Source organism: Monopterus albus, unplaced genomic scaffold (assembly GCF_001952655.1).
Source record: "Monopterus albus unplaced genomic scaffold, M_albus_1.0 scaffold213.1, whole genome shotgun sequence".
NCBI classification, from domain to species: Eukaryota; Metazoa; Chordata; class Actinopteri; order Synbranchiformes; family Synbranchidae; genus Monopterus; species Monopterus albus.
The window spans coordinates 501,642-519,789 of NW_018128093.1; the positions used below are offsets into that span (position 1 = coordinate 501,642).

Below are 18,148 nucleotides of genomic sequence, written 5' to 3' on the forward strand. Positions count from 1 at the left end.
TCTACACACACACAGTCTACTTTACTAAGGACATTCTTTATGATATTCTGTTGAATAGAGAGAGAGAGAGAGACACACGCACAGCTTAACGTCTGCTCCCTGACTGAGGACATACTTAATGACAGAAACATCCTGTCCTCGCACACATTCCTCTCAGACTAAAAGCGGGGACACACACACACACCTCATGGTGATGACTCATGCCGTCTAAGTCGGCGTTGAAGCAAACAGGTTAAAAAGAGCAGTGATGTCACAACTGTCCTTTGACGACACAAACTACAGAGCAAATAGACTTTATGGTTTATTTTGTTCATCATTTTGATGCATTTGTTGACTCTGCCCAGTTACAGACACAGTTTGTTCACTAAAACCTTCTGTAATTCAATTAGAAACTTTTACTTCTGGCCAAAGAAAAACACTTAGCGGTCATAATCACATCCCCACGTTTAATGTGCTTTTACACTGGTGATGTGTGATACTTAGGAGGATGTTCACTAAGGTTTTGCAGCTCACACTTTGGCACTAAACAGTCAAGTTGCATGTTCTTATTTACCAAAGAGTTGCGGTTCAGTTTGCACCTGAAAAAACAAGAAAAGCGGCACCGGCAGAAACAGCATGTTTGGTCTAGTGCAATATATAATTTAAGACGCTCCCATTTAGAGGCGCCAAAAAAACAAACCAAACAAATATACTGTAAAGACACCCTGAGCAGCTGGTTTACCACCACAGACTGATGCTGTGGCAGAGGGAACTGCAGCTAATTAAGGTTTAAGGAGAAAGCAGGTTTACAATTTGTGGCACTGCTGTCAGCGCGGCGACTGTTATTCATGTAAGATGTCACTGGACTTAAGAACACGTTTGAGGAAGGAGAGGGTGTTTCTAAATCACGCTTCTCTTTCTGAGATGCCAGAGGAGAATGTGACGGAACTTCACAGGCTTTCAGGTCAAACTGTTCTTCAGTTACTCAACTAAATGAAAGATGACTTGGCTGCAGAAGAAGTGTGTCTGTTGGTTTCTACAACCAATATGAAAGTTCAGTAAACTTGTATTGTGTTCTACGCTCCATCTCAGTCTACACGTGCACAATACAGGCGCCAGGTATAAACAGGTCATAAACAGAAGTGCATTCAAATGAACACCAGGTCCTCATAAACAGAAGTGCATTCAAATGAACACTGCTGCAGCTGTGCTCATTTACATCAGCAATGTTGGTAAACACATGTGATTTAGTAAAAAAAGGATTTTATGATCTTTCATCATAAAAATAAATCTGGTCTCATCCAGTGTTGAGGACGGTATGTGAGGAGAACTACAGCCACGCTGCTAAACTCCTGCTGTTTGGAGGATTTCTGATCTAGTTAGTCCAGGAAAAGGACAGTTCAGGTTTCTAAATAAATGGATGCATCTGTCATGATGGAGAAAACAAAATCTAAAAACTCTTTTATCATTTATTTGATAAAGGTGTGTAAATGGCTTCCAACCAAGTAAGGAAGCGCTCACAACAGAGATCCAAAGACAGAGGACAGAACTTTCAGCTGCACAGTGCTCCAAGTAGAAGAGTGAGCACTAGGTACTGCAGAAAACTGGAACTATTTTAATTAGGAGTGAGTTGTAGATAGCCTTTAACAAACATTAGTCACTGCCTACTGGCATCTTGTAAGTTTAACTCACCTTCAGCTCCTGTGTGCTGCGTCTACGTTCAGTAACAGATGCATCTTAAATTACTGGGCCAAACTGAAACACTCCTAAACTACAACCAGACTGTAGCTCTTTCCGTGCACACACACAGATGACAACTTTCTACACTCACACAGCTCAGTAACAACCCTGTGCCACTGATTTCCTGTAGTCAGTGGACAGATCTCAACAGGAGCTGATTTAGGTGCTTTCAATTAGTGCTGCTTAATGAACCACACCTCCCCTTTAACACTGGACACCATTAGATGACCAGTTCCCCTAATAGGACCGCTCACAGTGTGACTGATACACTGTCTATATGTGCGGCTACTAGGGAAGGCAGAAAGAAGCACTCACGACACAGTCTCCACAGGGTTGCAGAAAAGGCAACCTTAGTTTTATTGTCAACGGGATAGAAGATCGTTCACTTTACCAAATAATGCCTCTTGAGAGGAAAAGAGTTCTGGGGGAAACGTGACACCAGAGGGAGTGTGTAGTCTGGCCAGTCCTTCCCTGGCACAGACTCCGTTAAGACCCATCTTTTGACAATGTCTTGCTCAAGTTTTCAGTCCACATGTATGAGCCTGAGGTTGGTTCAGGTGTCCTTCAGCACACCTCTGTTGTTGTCTTGTTTATTATAACATGGCAAATTCATCTTACAGCAGCTGGGAGTCAGAGTCGATCCCAGAGTCCAGAAATTCACCATATGAATGTGTCACATCTAACAGCTGGCTGCTGACCGGCAGCTTTTTGTTTAGAGACAAGGTAACATTAAACAGTCGCTAAAAGGACGTACAATTTTCAGCTGGAGGAAACCTGGCAGAAGTCTAGCTGAAGCAATTATTGAATTTAATTTGCTCTTACTAAAAGAGTAGAGTGGATTGCTAGTAGATGTTGCTGCTGTCTGATGGTCAGGCAGATTTATGAAGTCCTGCTGTCCTCTGTAGCCATCTGTGAATCATCACTCTTTTTACATCTAAATTAGGTTTCTGGATGAATCGTCTAAAAGTGCAACCACAAATCCATCTGGTAAGTTCTCCTTTAGGACACACTGATCAGGTATCTGAAAATACTGTATAAAACTTTAAAAATAATTACTCTACTCAATCTAATAAACGATCACAAAGTGGTTTCATTTTCCTTTTTAAGCTTTTCTCCCCTACGACTTCTGGTTCAGGTATATTTCAGCTATTAATCTCATAAAAGCTCCTGAACCATCAACTCTGTCTAGTTTCTGCTTTGTTTTGCACTGAAACACACACACCCACACAGTAATACCATGTACCTGCTTACTGGCACACACACAAATACAAAGAGCAACTGAGTAACAGTTGGAGGGCTGAAAATGATTACTTAGGGATTTTGTCCCTTCTCCGCTCTTCATCTGCTTTTCAGTTATTTTCTCAGGGTGAATTGCAGGGAAGCAACCGTCACAGCGATATTGCTTCTCTTTGCTTAAACAAATATTGAGCAGGAATCAGATAGAAAATGCTATTTATTTCTCATCTCTGATGCGTTCGTATCGACTTTCATAAAAGCCACATGGAAACAAACACAGATACAGACGTAAACAGAAATGTATACACAACAACAAAAACAATCTGTATGTTGTACCTCCAACACACATACACATGCAGCACTGGACATAAGCACGAACATACAACTGTGTGCTGACATTCACAAACATGCACTAAGACAAATGTTTAGAAATGATCACACACAGGAATAAGAACATACACAGTGATGTAGCCATCTGCCCCATGGTGAATGTTATGGCCTTAACTAGGGCGTATTCTGAATGTTGTGGCCTTAACTTGGGCGTATTCTGAATGTTGTGGCCTTAACTTGGGCGTATTCTGAATGTTGTGGCCTTAACTTGGGCGTATTCTGAATGTTGTGGCCTTAACTTGGGCGTATTCTGAATGTTGTGGCCTTAACTTGGGCGTATTCTGAATGTTGTGGCCTTAACTTGGGCGTATTCTGAATGTTGTGGCCTTAACTTGGGCGTATTCTGAATGTTGTGGCCTTAACTTGGGCGTATTCTGAATGTTGTGGCCTTAACTTGGGCGTATTCTGAATGTTGTGGCCTTAACTTGGGCGTATTCTGAATGTTGTGGCCTTAACTTGGGCGTATTCTGAATGTTGTGGCCTTAACTTGGGCGTATTCTGAATGTTGTGGCCTTAACTTGGGCGTATTCTGAATGTTGTGGCCTTAACTTGGGCGTATTCTGAATGTTGTGGCCTTAACTTGGGCGTATTCTGAATGTTGTGGCCTTAACTTGGGCGTATTCTGAATGTTGTGGCCTTAACTTGGGCGTATTCTGAATGTTGTGGCCTTAACTTGGGCGTATTCTGAATGTTGTGGCCTTAACTTGGGCGTATTCTGAATGTTGTGGCCTTAACTTGGGCGTATTCTGAATGTTGTGGCCTTAACTTGGGCGTATTCTGAATGTTGTGGCCTTAACTTGGGCGTATTCTGAATGTTGTGGCCTTAACTTGGGCGTATTCTGAATGTTGTGGCCTTAACTTGGGCGTATTCTGAATGTTGTGGCCTTAACTTGGGCGTATTCTGAATGTTGTGGCCTTAACTTGGGCGTATTCTGAATGTTGTGGCCTTAACTTGGGCGTATTCTGAATGTTGTGGCCTTAACTTGGGCGTATTCTGAATGTTGTGGCCTTAACTTGGGCGTATTCTGAATGTTGTGGCCTTAACTTGGGCGTATTCTGAATGTTGTGGCCTTAACTTGGGCGTATTCTGAATGTTGTGGCCTTAACTTGGGCGTATTCTGAATGTTGTGGCCTTAACTTGGGCGTATTCTGAATGTTGTGGCCTTAACTTGGGCGTATTCTGAATGTTGTGGCCTTAACTTGGGCGTATTCTGAATGTTGTGGCCTTAACTTGGGCGTATTCTGAATGTTGTGGCCTTAACTTGGGCGTATTCTGAATGTTGTGGCCTTAACTTGGGCGTATTCTGAATGTTGTGGCCTTAACTTGGGCGTATTCTGAATGTTGTGGCCTTAACTTGGGCGTATTCTGAATGTTGTGGCCTTAACTTGGGCGTATTCTGAATGTTGTGGCCTTAACTTGGGCGTATTCTGAATGTTGTGGCCTTAACTTGGGCGTATTCTGAATGTTGTGGCCTTAACTTGGGCGTATTCTGAATGTTGTGGCCTTAACTTGGGCGTATTCTGAATGTTGTGGCCTTAACTTGGGCGTATTCTGAATGTTGTGGCCTTAACTTGGGCGTATTCTGAATGTTGTGGCCTTAACTTGGGCGTATTCTGAATGTTGTGGCCTTAACTTGGGCGTATTCTGAATGTTGTGGCCTTAACTTGGGCGTATTCTGAATGTTGTGGCCTTAACTTGGGCGTATTCTGAATGTTGTGGCCTTAACTTGGGCGTATTCTGAATGTTGTGGCCTTAACTTGGGCGTATTCTGAATGTTGTGGCCTTAACTTGGGCGTATTCTGAATGTTGTGGCCTTAACTTGGGCGTATTCTGAATGTTGTGGCCTTAACTTGGGCGTATTCTGAATGTTGTGGCCTTAACTTGGGCGTATTCTGAATGTTGTGGCCTTAACTTGGGCGTATTCTGAATGTTGTGGCCTTAACTTGGGCGTATTCTGAATGTTGTGGCCTTAACTTGGGCGTATTCTGAATGTTGTGGCCTTAACTTGGGCGTATTCTGAATGTTGTGGCCTTAACTTGGGCGTATTCTGAATGTTGTGGCCTTAACTTGGGCGTATTCTGAATGTTGTGGCCTTAACTTGGGCGTATTCTGAATGTTGTGGCCTTAACTTGGGCGTATTCTGAATGTTGTGGCCTTAACTTGGGCGTATTCTGAATGTTGTGGCCTTAACTTGGGCGTATTCTGAATGTTGTGGCCTTAACTTGGGCGTATTCTGAATGTTGTGGCCTTAACTTGGGCGTATTCTGAATGTTGTGGCCTTAACTTGGGCGTATTCTGAATGTTGTGGCCTTAACTTGGGCGTATTCTGAATGTTGTGGCCTTAACTTGGGCGTATTCTGAATGTTGTGGCCTTAACTTGGGCGTATTCTGAATGTTGTGGCCTTAACTTGGGCGTATTCTGAATGTTGTGGCCTTAACTTGGGCGTATTCTGAATGTTGTGGCCTTAACTTGGGCGTATTCTGAATGTTGTGGCCTTAACTTGGGCGTATTCTGAATGTTGTGGCCTTAACTTGGGCGTATTCTGAATGTTGTGGCCTTAACTTGGGCGTATTCTGAATGTTGTGGCCTTAACTTGGGCGTATTCTGAATGTTGTGGCCTTAACTTGGGCGTATTCTGAATGTTGTGGCCTTAACTTGGGCGTATTCTGAATGTTGTGGCCTTAACTTGGGCGTATTCTGAATGTTGTGGCCTTAACTTGGGCGTATTCTGAATGTTGTGGCCTTAACTTGGGCGTATTCTGAATGTTGTGGCCTTAACTTGGGCGTATTCTGAATGTTGTGGCCTTAACTTGGGCGTATTAATCAGAATCTGTAATCCGAACTCAAGATTCTTGGGAGAAACAGCTGCACTGCCCACTTTCTTCTTGTTCTGTGTCAGTAAGAAAATTCAGCATTTCATTCATTCAAAACACAATCCAACAGTCAGATGTGTTCCTTATAAAACACGTCTGTGTTTACAAGTAGGCTGTAAACTAGTAATCTGTACGTTAAGACAGTGCAGTGATACCAGGCCGTTAAACCCCCCTTCTGCCTTGTGTTTTAATGAAGCTGTATTGACAGCATGGTTTTACCAGGTCCACATAACTGCAGAGTGATGACAGTAAGTTCACACAGCACTTGAGACATCTCGTCCTCACAGTGAAGCCTCACCTCTAATGACGGCACAATCTTAATGCTCCATTTGTGCAACCTGACTTGTTTACCAAGCCTCCTAGCGGGATGCCAGTTAAACACCACCCTCGTCCTTCACCTTGTTTTTGCCAAAATCTTACAACAGGCGCTCTCAACAGACATAAAAGTACTTTGAAAATATTTGTGCAAAGATATGAAAGTCTCAAGCCCAAAACATCGGGCTTGTTATTTTTGTATAAACTTTCCACTTTGGCCTCGAGAAAGCATCACACCTCTCTTCATCAGATCAGAGGTTTATTTTTAGCTGCACGTCTTCCAAATGTTGTTTTGAGCAGGTCTGCCTCAAAAATATGAAGCCTTGTAGTTGTTGCAGAAAGAACAGTTTTAACACTGAGCAGAATCCAATTCTCTGCACTCCCATTCCAAAGAGCTTCCTTTTGTCTGAGACAACTTCGCATCAGTTTTCACACAGACACTTGTATCAGCCTTGCTTTCTCTGTGATAATCAGAGGTCAGCGGGTCACAGGGACACAGATGTGACCAAACAATGGTTTTATTTCTCTCCCAGCAGCAGCAGCCACCTCACATGACATGAAATAGAAAGTGTCCGCCTGTCCCAGACTCCTGCAGCCACGGACACAGAATGAGGGTGATATACATAGCTGAGGGTTAATGGGGTTCAGGTGCTGCTTGTTGCCTCACCAGGCCATTCCTCATCACTATTGGCTTTCTGACCGACCCTCGGCCCTGTTTGCACTGGTCACATTGAGCTTCAGTACAAAACATCCTCAATAATCTACTCCAGCTCTGAGAAATGTGTTTAATAATGTTTTTCCTCCACTAACACTGAAAAGGAAAGTGAGATCGCTATCGTGAAAAGGGCTTAAATTCATGCTTATAAAACAGGTTATGGAGTAACAGTGAAGCAGCACAAGCTGAGAGTGTGAGCCATCTTAACACTGACAATAAACAACTGTTAAAGGAATACAGTGTGTAAATAAACCATAAATTATTTAATGCTGCAGTTTCTAATAAGCTGCAGTGAAAGGCAGCACAGATGAGCATAAAGACGACACAGCAGTGAGGAAAAACAGAAAAAAACCTTTCAGTACTTACCTTCTTCAGTGTCTGCCAGGGTGTTAGGTCGTGTTACACAACCTCCTCAATGTCCTCCAGCCCTCAGTTGTACAATACTCAGCCACCAACTCCACACAGGCCTACGTATTCCACTAGAGCTGCAATGAAAGGTAACATGAAGTGAGAAAGGAAAACACCACCAGTGCCAAGGTTTTATGAAAGTGGCCAAATACTTAAAGTCCAACAATGACAAAAATTTTAAGTTTGGAGAAATGAAGAAAGAAGTCTCCATTTTGTATGTGTCCACCCCACCCAGTTTGACTGAGGAACCCGCCTCCCCAGCTCAAACTGGCCAATCAGATCAGGAGTTTAGACTCAAGTACATTCATCTTTTAAATGACTCATAACAACAACGCGCTATTCATTGTACTGTACCAAGCACAGTTCTTCTTAGTGTATGTGTACCACTACTAATCATTTTAGTAAACCACAATGTCACCGAGTCATGTGTATGAGGTCCAACATCTCCTACAACTCCAAATACATCTAAACTGTCATCTATACTTCACTCTTCTGCAGAAGGTAAAGAAAATAAAAAAAGATGGTTTATACCAGGAGCCAGAACAGAAATGAGGATTACCAGAATAAACTTATTAAACCTTAAATTGACTTAAATCAACATTTGGCCACTTGGGGTTCAGTATATCCATTGCACTGCTGGGCATCTGTATTAACTGGAGTCATGTGTGTCGACCTGGTGAAGGTGAGGCTTTGTGCTGAGCAGCTAACATACAGTTTCTGAGGAGGGGTTAACGAAAACTTTCTGCTTTGCTCTGTTGATCAAAGCAAAGTTGGGCTGTAAATGTAAAACACTGAGCTGAAACGATGAGTGCAGAGTCAGGTGATCAATCATCACTATAAGCAACCACTTTACCTTTACACATATTCGATCAATGACTAATAGAAAAATATTGATTGGTACAGCTTTGAGTAGTAACTTGCACGATACTGTGCATCTTTTTCTGTATTTGACTCAGCGCATGATTCCAACTGCACTTCCCAACAACGACATACAAATCTTGCAGACACAGCATTCAGAACAGGCAAACCAAGAGTTTTCATTGGACTGACTACATGGTTAATCACAACTTTATGTCAAGTGGAGAAAGAGATCACCACAATAATAACAACTTATGGAAATATTAAAATAAGGCAAGAACATAAGTTCTGTCTTTTATGGTGTTTAATCAAACTTTCATGAAAGGGTTCAGTGAATACAAAAACCAAAAGGTCTCTGCAGGCATATTGTCCTCCTGTACAGAACACCGCAGCCTTGCATTCCCTCATACTCATAACAGATGTGCCAGCCAGACAGCAACACTGAACACTCATCACTAAGATGTAGCTCGTCTCTCTCTGATGTAGGAGTTTTGACCAGTATCAGACATGAAAAGCATCTTTCACTTAAACATTACACTTGATTTATACATGATTCATTGGTTTCATGTAGTTTCCTCCACAGCAGAAACAGACAAAAGTCAGGGATTGTAACTTTAAGGCAACTGACCATTAGCAGCTATAAGCAGGCAGGTAATCAATCAGTGATGAGTTGCTTCTGAAAAGAAGCCTGACCCACTCCGGCCACATCTCTCATCAATGAATCATGTATAAATCAAGTGTAATGTTTAAGTGAAAGATGCTTTTCATGTCTGTGGCAGAGCGACACCGACAGGTCGGTCCACTGTCACCAGCCATGGGATGTGTATATGTGGCCTGAGACATTTCAAATCTGACACTGCTGCACTTCCACTTTTGTTGGACCTCTTATTCTGAATGTTGACGTTGGTGGTTCTTGGTTACCTCATCAGATTTGCTTGTCTTTTATTTTTAATTTAGGGGGAGATGATGTACGTGTATGGCTCTGTGATTCCACTTGTTCTTTATATGACAAAGTAAAGAATCGACTCAGCCACTTTACGTCCCAGTGAGTCTCCAGCGCCCATGAAGCCTGTATGGTGTAGCCGACACCCTGTCCTGGCGTTGCCGGTTGATCCCAGTGGTGACCGGTGACTTGGTGTCAGAGAAAAGCTCTTACACAGAAGCACAGGAACAGCAGCGCATTCACTAAACACAGCTCACTCCAATTTATACTTAGGAAAAGATTGGTTCCAAAACACTGAAACAAATGAGAAATGCATACTAAAAATCATTGTGATAATGTTGTACTTAAAAATGTACAGTATTTTGTAAGTAGAGAGAAGTTATTGAAATGGAGCATGGTGCTGCTATAATGTCGTACTCAGGTGCTGGCTCAGAAAACTGAAGGTACTGTGACGTTTTCAGTCAATAAATTACTGCAGTGAAACCATTTTTTGTTTAGTCTAATAATTAGGGATCGAAACAAATTTAGACCTCTGAACCTCTCACAGTCTTAGATGTAACTGACCATTCTATATATACTTTGAAAGTTACTCACTAAAACAATGCAATTTTAATATTTTGGTATTTTATTCCCTCTGCTTGTGTACTTTTGTCTACTTTTAAATTTTCAGCTAGAAGTGAACTTCTCTAGAACTGGTCATGCTGTCAGCGTACGTTTCCCTAAGTGCATTTAAACCTTTTCACACATTTAGCCTCGCTGCCTTTAGATGATACTCCAGAACCAGAACAGATCAAGCTGCGTTGAAAGCAGACTGAAGCATCAGTCTCTGCACTGCCAGCTGTGTGTCAGAGCGGTACATCCAGTGTTATACAGGCTCTGACAGTAGCTGCAGCCATCACAGTGAAACGCCGACAGTGTGAACGCTGATTAAAACTGCACGTGGCAGCGTCGTACTTTAGTGGCACCAAGTGTCAACGAGAGGTAACTGTCTGGGTTTTTGTTCAAAGGTCTTCAATTCAAATATGCCAACGTTCACATTAAATGACCTTTAACAGTTCACATGTGACCTCAACTGTCCTTGTGTGACATCAGTGCACAATTCAATCCAAGAGGTTTGGGTACCTGCTCCTATTAACCAGTCAGCAGAGCTGACAAAGCTTCTTGAGAGTTATAAAGCATCTTCAAGCCTAAACAGCAGTCTGGTTGGTTTTGACTCCATACTCTGATAACCTACGCTGCTATCTAAATGACTTGCTGTCCTTTGTACCTATTGGACACAGGCCCGGGGGTTCAAGTGGTCAGGGGGCCCCTAGACCAAAAAACTGTGAAGCAGAGTCAGTCAAATAACTACAAATTCAAAAACAAAAGATGCATTATAACTAAAAAGAGACACAAAACCACTAAAAAGAGAAACAAAATAACTAAAAGGGCCAAAAACACCATAAAGACAGCTGCAAAAACTAGGCTGGAATAAAAAGAGTCAGAAAATATTAATGAAACATTAAAACATTTTTTAAAAAGGTGGCAGATTGTTTACTAAACACTGCTACAACTGGACATCAGGCGTACGCTGCACTTTGCTGTGGTCCAGTTTAAAAGTAAGATTCAGACTAGGTGAAGTGGTTTCAATCCTACACTTCTGATCAGGAGTATTTTCTGTGTGGCAACCAACTATGTAATAAACAGCGACTAGTGTATGAACAATACTGGAAATGCAGCACATTCCGTTTCACCATTACAAATTCTACCAACAGAGGTGACGTTCAGAGCCTATAGAGCACTTTTTACAGCGTTACAGTAACCAAGTGCTATAATTATGTCACCTAATTACATGTTTAAGCAGGTAATCTATAAAGGATTACTCAGCTGCCCTGTGCAGGTTAATCCCTTTACTGGCTTGAGATCTACAGTCACTGGCAGCTTTAACAGGAGCATTACTCCTTGTACCTGTGCTGCTATGGTCACAGGCTCAGTTGCACGTGTGGCTCAACACGGACATCAGTTTTATTTCCAAAGGAACCAGTATATGTTTAGGCATTCGGTGCACAGTTTTAAATTCTCTACAACTGTCCAGTTCATAGATCTCTCTCTAAAAACAGATCCTGATTACTGTGGTTTTGCCTGTTTACGTTGTCTTACCATGTGGTTTGTTAACGGGACAGTTCTGTCATCCTGTCAGATAAAGGATTTGGTAGGAATGGGGGCAGTGAAAACCAAGTGTAATTCCATGTCACCTAACTTTAGAAAGCTTAATGAACCTCTCTGCCATCTTACTGTAGAAAGTAATGAATGACTCCCCTACATGAGTGAGCAGCTGAAAATGTGCCTTTTGAGTTCACTGAAACAAACTGCCCCGGGTTTTTGCAACACAAAGGTTTGGCCAAGAAATCTCAGATGTCAAGGTGCACATATTTGCAACTAACAAGACTGAATGGCATCATCCAGGGCCTGACCCCAGTCCAAATGTGCTTGGTGTGAGCTCCCTCCCAGCCAGGAAGCTCTGGCTGCCAGGGAGATTACACTTGTCAGCTTTCCATTACAGAACGGTTTCTGTAATCACTGGGCCAAGCTCAACCAATTCTTATTATGTTTGTTCACTTTACTGCTACAATTTGCCATGCAAGTCTCCAAAACATACAAGGAGCAAGATGGCAGTGGTTTAGTACTTTTATAAGAGGCCTCTTTAACAGCACACATGAACACACTGGCTGTACCAAAGGTCAGACTGATGACCTTTTGCCAGCATTTCTATCCACAGGGTCCAGAAACTGCCACCAGCTACAGTAAAAGCCCTCAAATACAAACCAAAACTCCCTGAACAGATTTTGATCAGTGCCAGGACTCTAGTGTGGTTTTAAAGAAAGCTCCACATGACGCGTCTCCCTCCTCGTATTTGTGTGCCATAGGAGGTCACCACAGCGTCCTCACATAGAAAAGCGCACGACGTGTCGGTGTCAGAAGTTAAGCCAGAGGAGGATCAGAAGGTGTCTAAACCCGTTTACCATGGAGGGACACGTGCCAACACTTTACATAAGTGATTATGACAGAAGGCATGTAGAGGCTGCAACAGAGAAGTTCAACACCTTTCATTAAGCCCACTTTGTTAAATGCCAAATAGCTAAACTGCCACAGAATAAATTGTATTTACATTTTCATTTTGTATGTATGTGAAAAATGGGACATTTTAGAAAGAAGAAAGGATGAGAAGGATAAAAGACGGACAACTGCAACGGTGCAAAAAGAGCAGAAAAGAAGAAAACAGAGGAAGGATGTCAGGTTTGCTCGGCCGCTCTGCCTCCCTCACCTTTCCTACTGTCTCTTACCTCATTACTCTTATCACGTTCACCTGTTCCTCACTCCCTTATCACCAGCTGCACTTGATTAGGTCACTCACTATATTACCCGGTTTCACTCCTCAGTCACTTGCCAGTTCTTTCTAGTCACTAGGCCAACCTTACTCCATGCGTTGTCATTGTTTTTGTATGTATTTATCCCCTTGCCAGCTACTGTTTTGTGTTTCCCCGAAGGACTGTTCCTCCAGACCGTGGCTCCACTCTCCCCTCCCAGGCAGGTCAATGCACAGTCGCCCATCTGTTCCACTATTGCCTTCATCTCTCTGTCCCTACCTTCAGTACCACCATCACCGTCGACCAGCCCAGGAGTGACCCCACCTACGCACTGACTGGTGCAAACGGATCTTAACAAAGAATGAAACATAAAACAGAACCCAGGAGAGAAAAAGTAAGACAAGAAAATGGGACAAAAAGGAAAAGTCTTAGAGTGAAATAAAATAAAAAGACCAAAACCAAAAAAAAAAAGAGGAAAGTAGAAAGAAGATGAGTACAGCATGAGATGTGGCAGAGTATGAGGAGAAGCTTTTGACACAGGAAGAGAAGTAGTGAAAGAGCAACAGGAGGAAGATGAAGATGATGAAGTAAAAGTGACAAAAAAAGGAGTCAAGTAGTTGCACATAAAGACAAAGAATGGGAAAGTGCAAAGTGAAGGTGGAGAAGAGGAAGAGGGGAGATGCAAAGCAGTGAAGAAGAAGCCAGTAGGGATGTAATAGATGGAGTAAAGCAAGGAAACTTGAGGAAGTAAGGAGACAGGAGGAGGAAAAATTGATGGAAGGAAGGAGGGAGGTGCAGGAGAAGAAGAGTGACATGTGGAGGTGGCACAGATTGGACAGAGAGATGTGTGAGTAAATGAGCCTCCCATGGTTGGTTTGCTATCACTGGGCTCTCTAAGAACTCTTCAGTGCTGCCATGGATGGGGTGGGGCACGGACAGAGGGAGGGAGGCCTTCGACTGGGTAATCCTCTTTACCAATACTAATCCCCGCTCTCACATACAGTCTCACACACACACTTCATAGTTTTCCTGCCTTACCAGTCAATTTACATATGTGTGTGTGTATTGTTTTGGCAAAATCTATGACCAAACGTATGTGGACACCCATGCATGAGTCCCCTACAGTATGTGATCATTAATATCATGACAATATTTCTTATGTCACCAGTTGTCTCATATTATTAAGGAAGCTGGAGGCATTCTGACAAAAGAATTACAGATAAATGAATATGCCCATGCAGATTCTCAGTCATCCAGGTCAAAGTAAGCTGAAAAAACATCAGTTCTGATGAAATCAGAACAAGGATGAGAGGTGAAATGTCTTCAACTGAATACTAAACTGTGGAATACTGTTGATGTGATCACCTATCTATTGTAGAACACAGGCAAAACCAAACTGTGCTTTGTGAAAGCACCTGAACCCTCTGCACAAGGGTCCACCAACGCTCCAGTTGGGAGACAACCGCTCTACCCACTGAACCACAGCCGCCCCATAAAGTAGCTCCCATATCGGGAGTCGAACCCGGGCAAAAACCAGGAACCCTAACCACTAGACCATATGGAACTCATATAGTCAGCTAAGAATCATCATGTTTGTGACTTATCAAATGTGTAAATAAACAACGTCCTCATTAACAGAAAATGTAACATGATCCTGCCTGTTGCAGCTTAGCTGTGTATAAATGTAATTTATAGAAGTCAGGGTTGAAATATCAGGGAGCTCTAAGGTGCCCAGACAAGCTGCCCTGGAGCAGTTGAGAGGTTAAGTGCCCTGCTCAGTAGAACCTTGGCACAGAGAAAAGGGCAAGAACGAGATAGGGTTTCTGTTTTAGAAGGTCAGCAGAGCATCTTGTTCTCTCCTTCTCTTTCGTTCTCTCTCTCAGCTCCCCTGAGTCATTAATTATGATATGCATCCACACAGCCATGCCTTCCATGGCTAAGCAGATAAAGGATTAGCAGTTGATCCTGTTTGAGCCAGGCTGTTTGGCTGAGTTGACTTTCACACTGCCAGTCTCACACACCCTCGTCCTCAGATCACATTGCCATGTTGGTGTGTGTAGTGTTCAAATGAGTGAATGAATTAAACAGAGCCAACAGGTGGATAAGTGATCCCTAAGTGAGATTATGACCAACAGTAACGTGTTATAGTTAGACGACCTCTAGCAAGTTTAACAATTATGACTCAAGCGAAGGAGGGCGTAAGGTGACGTAGTGTATAGAGCGACAAAGTCCATGATGGGAGGGAGGCTGAGGCGGATGGACTGAAAACCTTCCAACAACAGACTAGGATTTTGATTCCTGTGTAAAACTATTTTTTATTCATAACCATTCCACAACCTTAAGTGTAACCGTGTTGACAAAGGTTACTTTAATCCAAACCATGATATTTTTCTAAACCTAACCAAGAGGTTTGTGCACTTATTTCCATGGCAACAAAGGTCTGATCCGGCCACCAGGGGAATGGGCGTAGGCCTATGGATCATGTTATGATGACAAAAAATGACTGGGAGCGTACTGCTGGAATGATTCTGCAGGTTGGATTTTAAGGTGCAGACAAACAACGCGTACTGTTGCTCAGGCTGAGGATTTGTGGTATAAGTGAAAGACATAACAAACCCTACACAAAACCTGGTGTGTATGCTGTGATTTGGCCATAGCTACAGGATAAGGAGGCAGGTTGATAGTATGGACTGACAAACCAACCCACCTGCTACTCTTCTTCCTCTTCTTCTATTGACTCAGCTGCCTGCCAAGCATGCAGGGCAATTTAGTGCATGGGGAAAGAATCAGGGATAGGGAATATCAAAATGCTTGTTCAGCTTAAAATCTACTTAAACTTTTCAATTTATTCTTCCTTTTCTTCCTCCATCACAGGGCGAACTCACTCAGCTTAGCGTTAACATTTTTATAATGCTACAGATCTGAGGAAAGCTTTGTCCCTCATTTCAATTTTACTTTTAAAATGGCAACTCCCTCAATTAGTTTTCAGTTATTTTTTTCCACAAATTACAAAGAATTAATTAAAAGAGTGGATTTTCTTTCTTTGTAATTCCTTATCACATGTTTCATGAGACTGACAGCAGGTTTGGCAACCCAAAGGAATTCATGCAAAAAGAGAAAAGACAAGCAGAGGGTTTGAGGGAGGTGGCTGATAGAGCTGAACTAGCCCCCTTTTACAGTTTTTACTGGCAAAAGAATGGAAGCTCCACATGTGGTCACCTAATCACAATTATAAATGCCACCACACAGTGTCATGTGGTGCTGAATGGCAATTAGCACAATGTGTCAGATTTGAAAACCGCTGTGACAATCACCGCTTCTCCTGGGTTTCTAAAGCAGCCCATGAGCTGTGAAAAGACACGGTGGTCCTAAAAACTGGAATTACTTAAATGACCACAGGTTCAGTCGAGATGACAGAACATAGCAAACAGAGACTCCATAGTAATGAGGATTCATGTTGATGCAGCCAAGAGAAACGGGCACAGGTCCAGGAGTTCATCTGACAGTTTCATACCAACAGCTTCAAAGGGTTCAGTCTATAAAGCCATCACCAGAAGTGTGACTTGCTTCAAATGTTTAATCCACAGAAAATAGTGAAGCAGTAGATAACTGCTAAAAGTGATTCATCTTGAACTAGCTTTTGGGGCATCTGTGGTTCTCGTTCTTGCCCTTTTCTCTGTGCCAAGGTTCTACTGAGCAGGGCACTTAACCTCTCAACTGCTCCAGGGCAGCTTGTCTGGGCACCTTAGAGCTCCCTGATATTTCAACCCTGTCTTCTATAAATTACATTTATACACAGCTAAGCTGCAATAGCAAACATGTTTTGTTGAAAAAGTTTGTGATCATGTTACATTTTCTGTTAATGAGGACGTTGTTTATTTACACATCTGATAAGTCACAAACATGAAGTTAATTGGGGTGAGAGTAGGGGATGCCGAGGACAAAGTTAGGTGGAAACAGATGATTCGCTGTGGCGACCCCTAACGGGAACAGCCGAAAGAAGAAGAAGAAGATAAGTCACAAACATGTTGAGAGTCAGTCCCATATACTCTAGCGGGTAGGATTCCTGGTTTTCACCCAAGCGGCCCGGGTTCGACTCCCGGTATGGGAACTACTTTATGGTTCCTGACCAAATGGTTCAAATCATGGCGCCTGCAGTCCACACGTCAGAGTGTCCATGGGCAAGACAAGTTGCCTGTGATGGTTGGCGCCACAGATGGCTGCCTTGACTCTGTACCGGAAACAAGTTTATTGTGTGTGTGTGTGTGTAACATGCTTGGCCAATTAAAGGTGATTATTATCCTATCTGTTCCTACTATATGTTTCCACCTCCTGTTTTATGTGCATTTTCAAATGGAAATTGAACGGAAATGACAGATATTTAAAAAGGAGAAAAAAAAATTGCAAAGTGCAATGAAAACTGTTTTATCTAATTTAATTTTGATATACATGAAGCATGTGACGTCACTGATGCTTCCACAGAAGATACCGTATATTAGATGAGCAAAGAGTTGCAGCTGTAATAGCACAGTTATAGTAGGATTTTCATCAGACAGAAGACTGTGGTTTGCACTTATCTGGTAATTTCATGGCTCCTAATGAACTCACTTAGATTATACAACATGGTGCGACACAACTTGTGTGACACCGCTTTCTGAAGTAAAATGTTTAGAACACCAAAAAGAAAAGATGATATAAAAGATGGAAATAGATTTTTTTTTTTTTATGTCATGGAACCTGTTTATTCTACCGTAGACCACACACTGAAATCATACTAACGCTCCCTGTTACTGTACGCACTCCAACACAATACTTGTATTAAAATTAGGAATAACTAGAATTGTCACTTTACAGTTGTACGACTCCGCCAACCAGTCAAATTCATGGAAATGGGGCAGACCTGAGGTCACTGACCTTTGACATCAAAATTTAATCAGTTCACCCTTGAGTCCAAGTGGACACTTGCACCAAATTTGAAGGAGTTCCCTCAAGGCGTTCCTGGGATAATGTGGTCATATGGACAGCCTGAAAACAAGGCTAATCGCTGGCCGAGGCATAAAAATGCCTTCTTAGTAAGGAAGCTGCAATAAGCCACTGACATATCAGAGACACTGATGTTTGACTAATTATGCTATTTGAATACGTTCACGTAGTCTCGGTGGAAACGTGCAAAAATTGACATTACAAAAATTTAAAGAACTGGCTTAAAACTAGCTCAAAAAATTCAACAAACATACAGTTTTGTGTGAGTCAAAACAATTATGGCTGAGTCTGCACTGGCTTAGATTAAAAGATAATTTTTATCAATAATTACATTCACAGCTGCAGGTCTTTCCAATTCA

The 18,148-nt window shown here is 42.3% G+C and overlaps 1 protein-coding gene and 1 non-coding gene across 4 annotated transcripts in view; one reads left to right on the forward strand and one right to left on the reverse strand.

The window, feature by feature from the left end:
* The window catches only part of ptprt (protein tyrosine phosphatase receptor type T), a 366,858-nt gene that overhangs the window by 332,773 nt on the left and 15,937 nt on the right, over window positions 1-18,148 (reverse strand). For 2 of the 3 annotated variants that reach the window (XM_020619049.1, XM_020619048.1), the window contains one exon: window positions 7,617-7,735. The gene's annotated coding sequence lies outside the window, so the exon portion shown is untranslated. Of the gene's footprint in view, window positions 1-7,616; window positions 7,737-18,148 lie in introns of those variants that run through there. The other variant, XM_020619050.1, reaches the window with a different exon arrangement.
* trnae-uuc (transfer RNA glutamic acid (anticodon UUC)) lies at window positions 16,846-16,917 on the forward strand. Its single transcript has one exon. It is a non-coding gene; the product is annotated as a tRNA-Glu (tRNA).